The sequence below is a fragment of the Triticum urartu genome, chromosome 2, assembly GCF_003073215.2.
Source record: "Triticum urartu cultivar G1812 chromosome 2, Tu2.1, whole genome shotgun sequence".
In the NCBI taxonomy this organism is placed as follows: Eukaryota; Viridiplantae; Streptophyta; class Magnoliopsida; order Poales; family Poaceae; genus Triticum; species Triticum urartu.
The window spans coordinates 621,695,035-621,710,151 of NC_053023.1; positions in this window are offsets into that span (position 1 = coordinate 621,695,035).

Here is a 15,117-nt window from a genome sequence, read left to right on the forward strand (position 1 = left end):
ATGTCCGCGACGTAGTTCAAGCTCCCAAATCTGACCTGATGGCCAAGGGTGTAGCTTTCGATCTGCTCCAGATGGTCGAACGAATTGGCCCGCAGTGCGAAGCCGCCGAACACAAAAATTTGTCTGGGGAGGAAAGTTTCTCCTTGGACAACGTCATTACTGATGATTGAAGGGGCCATCAAACCTTTTGGCGACAGCATAATGGAACTCTCAATGAAAGCACCAATGTCGGTGTCAAAACCGGCGGATCTCGGGTAGGGGGTCCTGAACTGTGCGTCTAAGGTCGATGGTAACAGGAGATAGGGGACACAATGTTTTACCCAAGTTCGGGCCCTCTCTATGGAGGTAATACCATACGTCCTGCTTGATTGATCTTGATGAATATGAGTATTACAAGAGTTGATCTACCATGAGATCGTAATGGCTAAACCCTAGAGGCCTAGCCTGTATGGTTATAATAATGTCTATCTTCCGGACTAAGTCCTCCGGTTTATATAGACACCGGGAGGATCTAGGGTTACACAAGGTCAGTTACAAAGAAAGGAATCTACATATTTGGTCGCCAAGCTTGCCTTCTATGCCAAGGAGAGTCCCAGCCAGACACGGGTGCAGTCTTCGGTCTTCGTATCTTCACAGCCCATCAGTCAGGCCCATGGCTAACAGGTCGGACGCCCGAGGACCCATTAGTCCAGGACTCCCTCACTCTTCATTTCTATTTTAGTGGTACAAGATCACATTGAGTCCATAGGAAAAGCCGATACTATTAAGAGGGGATGAGGTGTTGCTTAATGGTCTACTTGCTCAAAATGCTTAGTGATATGCTCCAAAGCCATCAACCATTTTCTCAAATCCAAATGTGTCTTAAACATAAAGTCAAACTCGGCCCCACCGATTTGATCTATCCGGCACCACTGAGTTTCTTTGACATAGCCACAGCCAGGAAACCTAATCAGTTTAGTCTCGCCGATAGGGATCTCGGTCTCACCGAGATGGGACAGTGAACTCTCTGTTTCCCTTCATAACATTTCAGTCTCACCGAAATGAGCGGTTGGTCTGTAACAACCACAATGCGGCTATATCTCCCACATGTCGAGGCACGACTTAGAGGCATAGCCGCATGGTAGGCTTGTCGCAAGAGGGGTAATCTTCACACATCTCATGTACTGAATAAGAAAGGGATAAAGAGTTGGCTTACAATCGCCACTTCACACAATACATAAGTAAATCATACATCATCCAAAATACAATCAAGGTCCGACTACGGAATCAAAATAAAAGGAAGACAACCCCAAATGCTAGATCCCGATCGTCCCAACTGGGCTCCACTACTGATCAACAGGAAAAGAAACAAAACAACTATCAAGATCTTCATCGAGCACCCACTTGAGCTGGGCGTCACCTGTACTGGTATCATCGGCACCTGCAACCGTTTGGAAGTATCTGTGAGTCACGGGGACTCAGGAATCTCACACTCGCGAGATCAAGACTATTTAAGCTTATGGGTAGGAGAAGGTAGTGAGGTGGAGCTACAGCAAGCACTAAGCATATATGGTGGCTAACATATGCAAGTAAGAGCGAGAAGAGAAGCAATGGAGCGGTCGTGAAGCTACAAGTGATCAAGAAGTGATCCTGAAACTACTTATGTTCAAGCATAACACAAGACCGTGTTCGCCTCCCGGACTCCGCCGAAAAGAGACCATCATGGCTACACACGCGGTTGATGCATTTTAATTAAGTTAAGTGTCAAGTTCTCTACAACCAGATATTAACAAATTCCCATCTGCCACATAACTGCGGGCACGGCTCTCGAAAGTTTATACCCTGCAGGGGTGTCCCAACTTAGCCCATCACAAGCTCTCACGGTCAACGAAGGATATTCCTTCTCCCGGGAAGACCCGACCAGTCTCGGAATCCCGGTTACAAGACAATTCGACAATGGTAAAACAAGACCAGCAAAGCCGCCCGATGTGACAACAATCCCGATAGGAGCTGCACATATCTCGTTCTCAAGGCAACACCGGATAGGTCAAGCTACGAGTAAAACCAGACCTCAAGTTTCCCCGAGGTGGCCCCGCAGGCTGTCCATTTCGGACCAACACTTAGAGAAGCACTGGCCCGGGGGGGCAAATAAAGATGACCCTCGAGAGCATGACTCCCAAGGGAAAAGTATAGGTGGTGGTCAGGCAAATGGAAAAACCAATCTTGGGCCTTGCTGGAGGAGTTTTATTCAAAGCGAACTGTCAAGGGGTCCCCATAACACCCAACCACGTAAGGAACGCAAAATCAAGGAACATAACACCGGTATGACGGAAACTAGGACGGAAAGAGTGGAACAAAACACCAGGCATAAGGGTGAGCCTTCCACCCTTTACAAAGTATATAGCTGCATTAAGTAAATAAGAGATATTGTGATATCCCAACATATCCATGTCCCAACGTGGAACAATCTTCAGCTTCACCTGCAAGTAACAACACTATATGAGGGGCTGAGCAAAAGCGGTAACATAGCCAAACAACGGTTTGCTAGGAAGGTGGGTTAGAGGCTTGACATGGCAACATGGGAGGCAGGATATAACAAGTGGTAGGTAGCGCGACATAGCAATAGAATGAACAACTAGCAAGCAAAGACAGAAGTGATTTCGAGGGTATGGTCATCTTTCCTGAGATCCCGCAAGGAAGAAGGAGTCCATGAAGAAGACAAGTGGACGTAGTCGAACGAATCCTCACAACTCCGGAACGAAACCGAAGCTAACGACATAAGCAACCCGGAAAGAAGCAAGCAACATAGTAAACAACCATCACATAAGCATGGCATGATGCACAACCAAGTATGATGCATGTCCGGTTTAATGAGGCATGGCATGGCAAAATGCACAGACAATACTACAAATTAAGCAGAGCTCAATATGCAACGAGTTGCATATTGACGAAACACCACATGACTTATTTAGTTCACTCTTGTTTATGTACCCAACAATATTAAATGTTGTTAAACATGGCAAGAGATGAAGCATAATAAAACTACCTAACTAGGCAAGTTTAAATGAGGCCGGAAACAACAAGCAACAAGTCCGGAAAAATCCTCATGAGCATATATTAGATTTGGTACTGTTCTTCCCTAAACCATATTTTAGAGTAGTTAAACATGCAAGAAGACTACACCATGTTAAAATAGGCATTTTCTACCCCATTTACATATAAAGGTTGTTAAGTTTGGAGCTACGGTTATTTAGTTATGAAATAAACCATTTTAACATGGCAATAGGAAAATTTAAACAAACAACAATTTAAACATTTTAAACATCCATGAACGTTGGAAATTATGAAACTATATAAAATTCTATTCATTTTTCATATATAAATCATTTTAATACGATGCTCGGTTAATGAGTTATTATATGCATGAAGACTAGGGTGTTTTCTGCAAAACAATTATCTCAGGATAAATGCTAAAATCGCTGGACAGGAAAAAAACATGATGGGCTGAAACAGGTTGGACCAACAGGAGGAAAGAAAAAAAAGAGTAGGGGCGCTAGCCTGTGGCCTCACCCATGGGCTTCGGCCCAAGGAGGTGAAGTAGGATGTAGGCCTGCTGGAGCGCTGGGCCGGGGAAGCGGTCAACGCGAGCAGGACGAGGCGGCTCTGCTCTCGTCTCTGAAGAACAGACACAGCTGCAAGGGCGTGAGGTTCAGAGCTGTAGCGGTGACAGAGACGAGCGGGACGAGGTGCGGGGCGGCGACGAGTCTTGGCGCTGGAGTGGTCGCGGTCAAATGCCTGAGGCGCGCATTCGTCCTCCTGCTAGAAGCAGGGGATGCAGGGGGGTGAAGCAGGGACTTGGCGGGAGGCGCAGGTGGTCTCCGGTGGGGCGGCGCGGCGCCCTGGAGGCGGGGACGAGCCGAGGACACGGGCCACGTCGGATCCGGCCGGCGGGAGCCCATCTCCGATGATGGTGGCGCCGGCTGGTGCTCCTATTCGAGGCACGAACAGAGAGAGGGAGAGAGTTATTCAGAGAAGCCGGACGAAAAGTGGAAGAAGAGAGAAGGCGAGGGCGATGGGCGCGCGAGGAGGAGGCATCGGGCGCGCTGGCGACCCTGCTATTCGGGTCCTGGTCGCGGCAGAGCCTCGGGGCAGAGGGGGAGCACGGCAAAGTTGAGACAGAGGCGTCCTGCAGGTCTGACAGGGATGGCGACCTTGACGCATGGGAGAGGTGGAGGCGTGGATTCAGCAAGGCGGCGGAGTTCCTTCGGCGGCCATGGCGCCTGGCGTGCTCCCTGTTGCAGCGGTACGGAGAGAAAGAGAGTCATGTGAGAGAGAGAAGTCGAGAGAGAGAGAGAGAAGAAGAGGGGAACGGACGTGCACAACTCACCGGGGTTGTCACCATGCACGCGAGGCATGGCGGACGGAGGGACTCCAGCCGCGCTCGAATGAGGAGGCAGAAGCGGGGCGGTGCTCCAGTGGCTCAAGGATAGGAGCGGCGACTGCATCGAGATGGCTCAGCGGCTGGACGCGGGGAGGAGGCGATGGAGAGGACAGGGAGGCGCTGGATCAAGCGAGGTGGAGGGCGAGGGGATCTGGAGGCGATAGGTGGCGAGTGATGGTTGTGGATGGATGGATCCCGAGGGGGATTTGGTGAGTGGGTGGCGGCAGCTGATCCGAGGAGGGGGAAGGGTGTAGTTGGCGGCTGTAGGGGGGAAAAATGTCCTAGAATTTAGGGTTTGGGTCTAAAAATGGATTAGGGGTCTATATATGTACAAAAGGGGAATGATTTGGATCCTCCGATCGCGATCGGGCGGTCCAGAATAAATGGATTAGGGATTCCAAAAGAGAAACCGAATATAATTAGGGGATGTTTGGGGATGATCCGGACCCATCGGTGACGACTGCCCAGGTCGGGTCCGGGACAGCTTTCGGACGCGCACGCGAGGAGGGCAGCAGGCTGACGAGAGAGGTTAGATTGGGCCTGCCGGTAAGTAGTGGATTGTGTAGACGGTCTAGGGAGGAAAGAGAGGGAAAGCCCGGCAACAATTTTCGGAGACCGAAAATGTCCAACAAAAAGACCGGCTATAATGCCGTAATAGTCAACCGTTGGGGCGTCAAACGGACTCCGAATGTGATGGAACTTGGCAGGCGTCCTACCAACAACATAACAACACCGCATGCCAACTTTCAACCCATTCCGAGAACATTTTCCAGCCACTTATAAAATAATATTTCGGACGTGCCGCGGGGGCGTGCGAGTGTGTCTGGGCTCAGAACGGACAACGGACAGAACTGGGGGAACCCGTATGGATGCAAGTTTTTTAAAAACATGATGATGCAATGCACATGATGACCTGGCAAGATACGACATGCAAGCAAATGACAAGGCAACAACAATAAATAACTGGAAGACACCTGGCACAACATTCTCGGGGCATCACAACACTCCAGCACTACGAGAGGATCTCGTCCTGAGATCTAGAACGACACCGAACGGAAACGGAAGAGGAAAAGACGAGGTAAAACTAAGTTTCTTCTTTGACGAATGAGTGAAACCAATGCACCTTGAGAGTTAAACAATTGAAAGAAAGAATACAACGGAGATGAATAATGTTGAAAACACTCCGTTAGAAAAGAGGAACAAGGAACATTACGAGAACCTTGTACGTTGAAAGACATAAGAAAAGGGTTACAATGGACATGAAGTACATGCAAGCACCCAGGTAGAAACAAGATGTACAAGGAACGATAAAGATCAATTACGAAAACACTCCAGTTGGAAAAGGAAGGCATGGCATATGAACTTGGCAAAATGAAGGCACTTGGATGAGAGTCCGGTTAGAAGAGGAATGATAGACATAACACTCCGGTTAAAACAAGATAAAGAAGGAATAAGAATGATATAATTTGGACAGCACTCCGACTGTAAATGGAAGGAATTGAACAAGAACTTGACAAGATGAGAGGATACTTGAATGAAGGACGTGACCGTCCGGTTGAAAATGGATAAGAACATGGTCCTCACAACCCGAGATGATGAGTGAAGATAGCAACATCACAATGCCTCTGGAACAAAAGAATAGAAACTAGATCATTGTAATAAAAGAATGGAGTTGCAAATGCCAACTTCTGCCACAAATGAGCTTAGAAGGCACCCTTACAAGAAGGTTATAACGGAGTTGTTGGAAAACCAACAACGAAAAAAGTAAGCTTGTTGTGGGCTTATGGAAACATCTCAAAATCTTGAGGTGAAATTCTGCCACATATGAAAAACGATAGGTTGGATTAATATGAACAAGGAGACGAGAAACTTGGCAGGCGGCCTACCTACAACATAATAACACTGCATGCCAACTTTCAACCCATTCCAAGAACATTTTCCGACCACTTATAAAATAATATTTCTAACGTGCCGCGAGCGCGTGCGAGTGTGTCTGGGCTCAGAACGGACAACGGACGGAACTGGGGGAACCCAGATGGATGCAAGTTTTTTAAAAACATGATGATGCAATGCACATGATGACATGGCAAGATGCGACACGCAAGCAAATGACAAGGCAACAACAACGAATAATTGGAAGACACCTGGCGCAACGGTCTTGGGGCGTCACATGGTCCCACCGAGTTCGCAATGCAAACTCTCTCTTTCCCTTCGTAATGTTTGGTCTTACCAAAATGAGCGATTGGTCCCATTGAGTGTGCCTGGCCAACTCTCTGTTTTGCTCATTGCTGAAATTGGTCTCACCGATTTCATGCAATCGGTCACAGCAAGATGAGGTTTTGCCCTAACCCTAGCACATCGGTCCCACCTAGTTGAGCATATCGGTCCCACTAAGATTCCTAACGTTCACATTTTGAACTGAATCGGTCTCACCGAGTTCTTCTATTCGGTCTGACCGAGTTGGGTCAAATGTGTGTAGTGGTTGGATCTTGTGTGGAGGCTATATATACCCCTCCACCCCCTCTCTATTCAAAAGAGAGCCATCAGAACGTGCCTACACTTCCACTACTCATTTTCTAAAAAAGAACCACCTACTCATGTGTTGATAGCAAGACATTCCAATCCAACCACAAGAATCTTGATTTCTAGCCTTCCCCAAGTTGCTTTCCACTTAAATCATCTTTCCACCATAGCCAAATCTGTGAGAGAGAGTTGAGTGTTGGGGAGACTATCATTTGAAGCACAAGAGCAAGGAGTTCATCATCATCACACCATCTATTACCTTTTGGAGAGTGGTGTCTCCTAGATTGTTTAGGTGTCACTTGGGAGCCTCCGACAAGATTGTGGAGTTGAACCAAGGAGTTTGTAAGGGCAAGGAGATCGCCTACTTCGTGAAGATCTACCCAAGTGAGGCAGGTCCTTTGTGGGCGATGGCCATGGTGGGATAGACAAGGTTGCTTCTTCGTGGACCCTTCATGGACTCACGCAACCGTTACCATTCGTGGGTTGAAGTCTCCATCAACATGGACGTACGATAGCACCACCTATCAGAACCACGCCAAAAATCTCCGTATCTCTACTCCTAATGGAGCAGTTGGGCGAACCAACCTCTGGTTGAGATGATTAGGTGGTCAGTGGTATCCCCAACCCACCAGGGTTCAAATCCTGGTCCTCGCATTTATCCTGGATTTATTTTAGGAATTCCGGCGATATGCTTTCAGTGGGAGGAGATGTTCCCATCGACTATGAGGCGCCTACGGTGACTTCGTAAAATGTCAAGATGATATGCCGGCTCAGTCTCTCGGAGGTGTTCATAGGGGTAGGGTCTGCGTGTGTGCGTTCATAGGGGTGAGTGTATGTGCGTTTATATGAGCGCTTGCGTCTGTACTATGTTCAAAAAAGAAATGGAGCAGTTGGTAGTCTCGCTTCCAGGTTTTTTTTCGTCCCACCATTTTCGTCCGGTTTTTTTCGTTAGTTTTTTTTCGTTCCCTTCTCGCACCTCACCCCACCCCACGCACGAACCGCTCCCCTCCCTCTCTTCATGCGAGCGGATCCTCTCTCTGGTAGCCTCGCACACGCTAGGGTTCCTGCGCCGCCGCGAGCTCGTTGACCAGCCCAACGTCCTGCTACTCCGCGCCTCGCTTCCCTCGTCTCTCGCCTTCGGACTCCTCGCTAGCCTCAGGCGATCCATCGCTTGTCTGCAAGCCAAGCCGCCGCCTCTCCGCCGAGAAAGAGGGCTCCTGATCTCCGTCGTGGTCGACCAACAGCCCAAATCGTGCCTGCTCCGTCGCCTCGTCACGCGTGCCGTCTGCCCCGCCGCCTCGCCACCTGCTCTGTCGCCTCGCCGCCTGCTCCGCCGCCTTGCCACGCGCCGGCCACCTTCTCCCCCTCGTCTCACCGCTTCTCTCCGTCCGCACTAGGAGATCAAGAGGGAAGGGATCCCCTTTTCTGCAAAGCCCGTGCCTTGTCGGCTTCGGCGGCGGCGCTTGATGACCCGCTCCTAGTCCTCGAGCACCTCCTCCAGACCTCGAGCTCCGGCGGCGGTGGCGTGGGAAAGACAAAAAGGGCATGGGGAAGACGAAGACTTGCTCCACACACATGCCACTGCCCCGTGCTTGTCTTGCTCCTTGAGTTTGCGGGCTGATGATGGAGGATCTGCACTCTTCGCTCCACTAGCGCCGCCGCTGCCGCTTCTGCTTCCGCTCCCCGCTCGCCCACCGCGCCGGTCTGTCTTCTGAATTTACAGGTGATGTCTGTCTGTTGAAGCAACCAGGTGAGCTGATTTTGTGCATCGATTGGTTTGTGCAGCAATTGGAGGAGGAATGGAGTATTGCAGAGGATTGGATGATGCTTCCGTCAGTGCAGGTGAGCCATGGAGTATTGCGAGTACGAGTACAATACTGAGAAAATTCAGTTAGCCATGGAGTACTTGAGATGAACATACAGTATAAATTCATTTAGACTTGCACTTTATATGCTTTCAGTATTGGTGAACATACAATATATATTCAGTTAGCCTTGCACTTTGTATGCTTTCAGTATTGATGAACATATAGTAGATAAACATACAATATAAATTCAGTATGAACAGTATTGGTGATAATTGAATTCAGATTGGAACATCCTCAGGCCCCTATTCTTATTCTTATTCTATAAATTTATTCTTTACACTTTATTCTTTGGTTACTTCAAGTGAGTAACTACAATAACTTCAAGTGGGTAACTCCATTTTATGATTTTTTTACACATTAACCGTGATATTTGTTCCTCTATTCTGGTCATTCAGTTAATCTGATTGCTGAACCCTTAACCATTCTCATAATCTGAATGCAACAAGAGCATCCAAAATCTGGAGCAAACAATGTTTGAAAATTTCCAAACTTCTGTTGAAAAGTTAACTGAATTTTTTGTATCAACATTGCAACATTTCAGCATGACAACTCAACTCAACTCAATTCAGAAAATTAAATGGCATATTGCAATATTCAACAAAGATTCAGTTAACTTCTGTTAACATTCAGTTAACTGAAGAACATGTTTATCCAGACCAAGAACATTCAGTGAACTTCTTTGACATTGGAGGTGAACACATTCAGTTAACTTTTTTGCAACATTTATGTAGAATACATGATCAATTGCGTTCGAAATTAACGAACAAGCACAATTTGCAAAAATTGGAGCCCGTGTTCTTCCTCTCACCGGCAGCAGCACGAGCAGGGGATTAGTGTTTGAAATTAGGGTCTTCTGAATGTTGTTTCCTTGTTGCTGAAGATAGGTGACTGTGAGGAATATAGGTAGGCTGGCTATGACGCCGAGGTTGAGAGGGAGAGCCCACCACCTTTTCTGATTATTGTTGTTTAGGTTTAGAGATGGTCCTAACACTAATCCCCTTACACCCAAAATAAAAAACATCCTAATCTAATGTTATCTCACCTAAAAGAAAAGCATCCTAATCTAATGCTATCTCTGATTTCTTTTGCAAATGTTACCGTTCATAATTCCCGAGCTTGTGTAATTTCTTTGTTTTATTGTTGTCCATTGGGAGTATTCTTATGCATGATTGCTTCTTCAGACTGCAAATGTAGCTGGTGCACTCCGGGAGGCGAAGAATAAACTTGAGAAGAAGTTGGATGATCTTACTTTGTAAGACTTACTCTCGAAAGGAGAATGCGGGTATATTTTTCTCTGTCTTCATTGCTTTTATGTTTATTGTGGTCCCTTTGTTTTCGATGTGCTACCCTTCATGTCGTAGTTTGAGACAGTTCTGCTTGGTCCTGCCAGTATAAGGACAAATACAATTTCGCCTACGAAACTTCCATTCTTTCCCTGTTCTGTTTGTGTAGATTATCTTCTTATATAAGATACACATAATTTTTTTTGTTACAAGCAAATTAGATTGGTCACGAGAACATGTTATTTTAGCAGCAGTTATTGTTTCAACTGAAATCATGTTTGCTTACTGGGAGCTAGCTATCCCCGAAATAGATTTACACTTTGCTTATATTCGAGCAGTAATATGATGTAATGGTTTTGTTCTCTCCTTGCATTTGCCTTTGCTTTCTTCATTCTGTCCCTAAATGATGACTAGATATGTCCGTTGATAAAGTTATCTGATGTACATGAGGATCGTAAAGCTAGCTACAGAACCTGGGCACTACTCAGTACACCCACAACTTCAATGATGCAACAGATGCACCAACATCCTGTGCAAAACACATTTGTGCATTCACTTTTTATATTACAACAAGGTTTACTCGGACACTACACATATGGCTTCAAACATGGTCTGAATTTGTGTTGGCCTGAAGGAATGCAAAAAATACTACTTCGTCACATTGATTGGTTGTTAAGCATTGTATTTGAGTTTTGCACAATCAGTAGCATGTTTAGAATAACATTTTTGGTATCTAGGAAGACTATTGTAGGGATCCTTGTTTAGTGTTCGTTTACACAAGAATTTGTGGAAAAAAATATTTGCCAGGCCCCTTGCAGCGTACATAGTCGGGACATGCGCTGGCAGGATGGATAGATGATGTTTTGGTGGCAGTGGCGAGCTGCTGGGGTCGCGGTTCCTCGACCAGGAGGAGATGCGCAATTTGGAGCTGGCCCGAAGGAGAAAGACGATGGTTGGTCCAGCCAACGACGGCCTGCTAAACGAACTTATTTGTCTAGGTAAAGGTTTTCTCACTGCCTTTCTTTTCCTACAGTGTCTTCTTCTTTCCCATGTAGGTCACGTACCTAGATTGCTTGCTAGATCTTGCTAACTCAACCACTTGATGTTAACTTTGTATGTGTCTGCCTAGATTGCTTGCTAGACCTTACTAACTGGGCCATTTGATGGTAAAGTGAAGTACAATCAGGCTTGTTGACTCTACTGTACACGTATGCCTACATTACTTACTAAGTATATCTTACTGCATATGATGATTTTTTGCCAGCTGCCCAAAGGTTCTGATTTTGGATTCTGTCAAGTTCAATTCAGATTTTAATTTTGTTTCCACCTCCTTTTGTATTGATAATGTGTGCGGCATTTAAACGATGACTGTGAAAAGTATTAGACATTGCGAGGCATGGAAAGGATTGGACTTTGATTTTTATCATTAATTAAAAGGTATAGGCAAGGCTTGGTATGTTCTAATTTGGAGTTGCACTGCAGCCACGACAATGGGAGCTTGAAAGCGAGCCATACGTGAATTGCATGTGTGCAAGCTCGGTGGCAATCGCAAGACCCCCACCTCGAGTGTTCCCATCCACCTACAGCGGCTTCATACAGGTGAAGACACATGCTCAATCTTCCATTACCTGGTTGGCACATGCTTGAATGTACGAACCAATTATTCTTGCTAAGTTTTTCTCTTTCAACCATGAAGTGCAATACTATAGGTGAGCACTCTTAACAGGCTCCAGATTGCCACATTTCTCGAAGAAATCCACCAGCTTAAAAATCTTGCTGCTGGTATGCATCCACCACCTGATCCTTAATCTAAATTTGAGAAGAAATTGATGTAACATCTGCCCTTATGTTCTTTGTAACTCCCGAATTGGAACCCGATGGCAAGTCTTTTTGAATGAATGAACAGAGCAACTATGTCTTAGCATATTTTTCCAGAATCCTTATATTTTTTAGCTTCATGCTATTTAGTGCAACCTTTTCTATATTCAGTTTGTCCACCTTTAATGCATTTGTTTATGTGACATGTAACATCTGCTCTTATGTTCTTTTTGAAAGGAATGGAACCCCCTACATCGATGTTTGTTTTTTGAAAGAATAAGAACCAAGATGAGCTAGGCTCACTCCCTCACAATGAAGATTTTCGTTCATTTCTCTTTATCTTGCATAACAAATAATATTTACAGTTTTATCTAAGACTTTTTTAGCCCGAGCACTGAACATGGTCATATGCAAGTTGTCTGGAAATTCTGGCAAATGCATTGACTTTGGCCTCACACGGGGCAAGACATGAACATGATGCCTGATAGTTATCGTCGCTGCACCTTTGGAACTATTTTTTTCTTGCAATATCCTTCATCTAATGAGAGTTGTTACCATGCACATGTTAGTGATGCAGGTGAAAACACTACCGCAAAGCTTGGTTAAGTCTATTTTTGTGCAAAGGAAATATATTTCCTTGGATTAATGATTTAGTAGATATTGGTTCAATACTGCTATCATTGATTTTTGTGCTAAGGGATAACTAGGGTAATTTTCTAGCCATGTCAGTAACATGCCTTGAGTATTCAAACTTGGTATTACAAATTTCTCAATTTGATATTTGATTCTTTCAAGGAATATTGTTGTTTGCCTAATTAACGAGATACTCGAGTCACTTAATAAAATGGTACGCCTTTGGAGGTGTTCGCAGTGAAGGCTGTTGGTGTTGGCATCGCTGTTGTTAGTTATAAGCTAAATGATCTTTAGCGTGATGGGAAGTTATCAACTCTTGTGGTGATCACTAATGATCTTTAGCGTTGCATAGTGAGGATGAGATTGGACCACCCGTCTTTGGTAGAAAATTGATTCCCATTTGGTTAAGTTGTAGAGGGAGCATATAATGGTTATTATTGGCATTAATTGCATTGTGCTTTCCCTTCTTCACTGGAATTGACCTTATGCCCATTACATAATCTGTACAGAAAATGTAGAATGCTATTGGCATAATTACTTTTCCTCTAGAGCAGTGTTTCTAAGCAAACAAAAATGGCCACTTGTTCTTTATAGTGCATGCAGAGGAGAAAGGTATGTGCTACCATATCCTGGTCGTCAATAGTAAAATGTGTGTATGATCTTCACTAAGTCATAGTTCTGAAGTGTCTTTGCAACTTCAGATAGTGATTTTACTGTTACTATTTCTTTCATGTTAGAAGGCACACAATATTTTTATCATTTCATCTTTGCACATGAGTAATTATTATTTGTAATCAGATATTGTGAGAAATGAAAGATTTATTTGTCTTAGCATTAAATGTTAAATATGCATGGTATCATATTCAATACACATATCATTTCCTTTCGTTATTCTGTGCCCATGTCAGAACTAATGCAAGAATAAGTATTAAAACTAATGCGATGGTGCCCATGTCAAGTCTGGCAGTGGATTAAAAAGTTTACCATGTAAAATCATTTTTGTTTGTTGTACATAGTATAATCATTAATTTGTGTGCTCCCGAGTCATGGAGTAAATCAGTCAGGATGAAGTTTGAAAAGTTATCTTAGCTCGTATAAAGGTTATGATTTTCCTTTAATGTTTAAGCTTCTAGGATATTTACTGTAGCCGCCAAACATTAATAGGGTGAGAGAGAGAGAGAGGGTGAAACCCAGAGAGAGAGGGTGGGAGATATGGTGGATGGTAGACAAAGAGAGGACTATGCATTTTATTCATATATGTGTAATCGAAAAAAGGCCTGTGGCAACGCACGAGCGTTCTACTAGTCTATATTGTGTTTGCCTTATCCAAACCCTTCCCTTTACCTTCATATGAAATGTTTTACTTTCCGCTGCTACACTCTTAGAATTGCGTGTGTAGGTTGATTGCTTGACTTGTGCTAAGTTGCTAAAATCTGCCAAGACTTTAAATTGGGAAAAGGCTAGATTTTTATTTGGTCAAGTAGTCTAATCACCCCCCTCTAGACCTAATTTCGATCCTACAGCGGGGCATAGGGTATTAGTCCTTGCCAGAGGCATGAACCTCATAAAAACATTGTGTGACCCCCGATCTAAGAATTCCATCCACGCTAGCTACCCTACCGAGGGTACTGGCGGAATCATGCACCATCAGTTGGCACACCAGGGACGGGCTGCATCGGGTGGAGACTAATCTTAGATCGATCTTCCCCGGGCCCCAGCGGTCTCCCATTGGGGAGAGCCTAACCTTCAGCTCTTTCATACTACTGCAGGTTGGTCCAAATGCGACAGTCCAATCAGAGACCCTTCGATGAAACTATGTGTGATGCATTAATCAAAAACGGTGATGAAATAAAACCGTCAAAAAAGATGCAAAACATTTGCGATGGCAGTGACATCAAACACGGTTCATATTAGAGTTGCTTGTGCGATGCGTGCCAAATGGTTAATCCAGAAGAACCGTTTGCGATGAGGCAGAACAACAGAAACGGGTAGCCAGATGAGGGTGTGTGCGATATACGGCATACAGTTCACTAGGATGAACTGTGTGTGATTAGGCAACACAATAGAAAACGGTCATCCAAATCAAGGAGTGTGCGATGGAGGGCATACAATTCACTCGGATGAACTGTTTGCGATGAGCCAAGACAACAGAAACAGTCCAACTGAACAAGATGTGTGTGATACGCGGCAAACATGTCCATAATCAGATATGTGTGTGAAGACCAATAATACCACAAACGATTGCTGCTAATAAGTCATGTGATTTTCTCTGTCTATAGAAGAATAACATTTATATATGTAATATATATATATAACTGAAATAAACATCCAATTACATAAGTGACTATACCGATCAATCCCACACACCTCAATAAACAATTGCATGCATTCTAAACTAGGAGAAACGTTCGTCTAGTCTTCTACTTCTTGTGACGCTCCCGCCACTGCTCTATGGCTCGATCCCTTGTCTGGGCAGGAAGAAGACACTTCCTCATGTCAACGCTCCGCCTGTACATCTCGTAGCTTGTGTACACGTCCTCGGCCACGTACTTGACGTGTTTTTCATCTAGTC